The following is a 2,500-nucleotide window of genomic DNA, read 5'->3' on the forward strand; positions in this document are numbered from 1 at the left end:
GCATGGACGTCGAACAGAGGCATGCAAAAGCACCTATCTAGGGGAATTACTCTACGTTCTAGTAGCAAGTGCGATTTTCCGGTCCAGCACGGCAGTACGCCTGCACGCATACACTCCATGTACCAGAAATGTACCAACCTAGGCGTTGCTCAGTAGCTTTTAGCGGCACATAGAAAAAGTATTCGAGTTCAGATTTTTGGGACTTAGCGTATTTTTAAAACTAATAACGAAAATTAAATTTTAAATCGGTAAACGGCTAGGAGTTGCTCAGTAGCTTTTGGCGGCACATAGAAAAAGTATTCGAGTTCAGATTTTGGGACTTAGCGTATTTTTAAAACTAATAACGAAAATTAAATTATAAATCGGTAAACGGCTAGGAGTTGCTCAGTAGCTTTTGCGCAACGTGGCAAAAGTATTCGAGTTCAGATTTCTAGGACGTAGCGTATTTTTCAATCATAATAAACCGAATCAAACATAACAATGATGAAACTTACACCATGTCCCAAGGTTGTGCACAAAACGTAACGATAAAGTGCTGGCGAAGTTAGAGGTGCACCAAAATTGTGTACCGATCAGGGAAAGTACTCTACGTTCCTATGATTTGGGTGAAAAGTGTTGATTAACTGCTGGTAAGAATAGACAGTTGCTTATCATACACATCGCAAACGAACACCCCTTAGTGAGCATTAGCAAAAGTCAATTGCACAAAGCAAATGCAATACAAACTGATCAAGTACATTAAAGAACGCTACGTAGCAGGACTTCTTTCCAAGAATGGTGTCCGCAACGGGAGGGCAAGCGTCCTTCCCAGGTTTTCCTAGTAAACCTTGTATGGTAAACATACCCAAGCGTGTCTGTAAGCACGCAACGAAAGTCACGAACGGGCACATACCTAGGGAATGTACTCTACGTACTTGGACTTTTGTCCAAGAATGGTGTCCGCGACGGTCGGGCACTGCGACGCAATAACCAAATCCTAGGATTGTAACTTTAGTGTGCACAAACATAAACATTAACGCGTTCGCTCGGGCTGCGCCGTCCGTGTTGAACACAAATGTGGGTGATTATATGCGTGGAGGGACAAAAACATACGAGGAGGAGACAGTTTTCTGCACGATGTGCACAGAGCTCATTTCGTCGTCCCGGGCGAATGGAAAAACACAAACATCGCGAGTATCGTTCTAGGTTTCTGTCTATAAAAGGGCAGGCCAAAAGGTGACCGGTTGAGATAAGCATTTTAAGCATACAAACACTTTATTGGAACTTTTGATACAAAAACAAGGTACGTACATGTAGGTTGTACCAACATGGACATCTATGAACGCGTACGCTCGGGCTGCGCCCTCCGTCTTGTACTTTCCCTGATCGGTACACAGTTTTGGTGCACTGCTATTCCGACCGGCAACTTGTACCAACATATACATCCATGAACGCGTACGTAGTGTACTTTCCCTGATCGGTACACACTGTTGGTGCACGGCATAAGAAAAGAGCTAAAATGGTCAAACTCAATCCATTTCAACAATAGATAGTCGATAGTAGCTGTGCCGATGAAGTAGGGCACGATGCAAGTTAATGTTGTTTAATGAATAACATGTCCGCCATACATTTCAGTACAAAATTGCTCGGTCAGACCTACAAAGTGCTATATCTCGAATACGAGGCGTCGGACTGGGGGTTGTAGAACAATTTTAAGTTCGTCTAATGATTCTACATCCGATTCTGGATAGCGGTTTTTGACCACTTTTCAATATTTTGTGACACCCCGAACCTAGGGGCAGCTCCTAGCTTTTTCAAAAATGTGCACCGAACGGGCCGGAGAGCTCGTGTGGCTCAAAACATGTTTTTCGCTAAAACACCTCAAAACGTGTAAGGAACGCACCCTAGATGATGAAAAGTGCAATCAGAATGTCAATCGACAACTTTGTTGGGGTACCATTTTTACTCTACGGGCCAGTAGCTTAGGCGCGCCAACAGCGCTTTCCTTTCGGGTTCCCATTTTTGCCCTCCTGGGATTATGATCATTTGTTCATTGCCTACTATAGGGAGGGTACCTTGCTACGAGGTCAAACATGAAGATTGCACCAAATCGTAGTTTTACCTCTATTTAGTCGTAGGAGCATGGTTTGCAGTGGCAGTGGGTCATTAAGCCCCCGTTTGGGTCATACGTCCCCTCCGCGATAAAAATCGTCGTATGCCTATAGTCCGAACTAATGAAGCAAAAGTGGTGTCTGGTGGGTTCTGCCGATGATTATAACCTATGATTTTGAGCTTCCACCCTATCAAAACGTTCCCTGGAGCAGTACATCACGGGTCTACGGACCCAAAGACTTCGTCGTGATGGTTTCAAGTAAAAAAGTTGTAACAGCTAAGGGTTTAGAATACGCGTATATTAACCATTGCTTGAAACTAAGCTTCGTTGTCTTTAAACTCTGCAAGACCAATCGAACTTCTTAGGGAAACCCGAAGGATTCACGCTAAGCTCGATGAGCTATTATGG

Source organism: Anopheles arabiensis (assembly GCF_016920715.1).
Source record: "Anopheles arabiensis isolate DONGOLA chromosome X unlocalized genomic scaffold, AaraD3 X_pericentromeric_contig0032, whole genome shotgun sequence".
NCBI lineage: Eukaryota > Metazoa > Arthropoda > Insecta > Diptera > Culicidae > Anopheles > Anopheles arabiensis.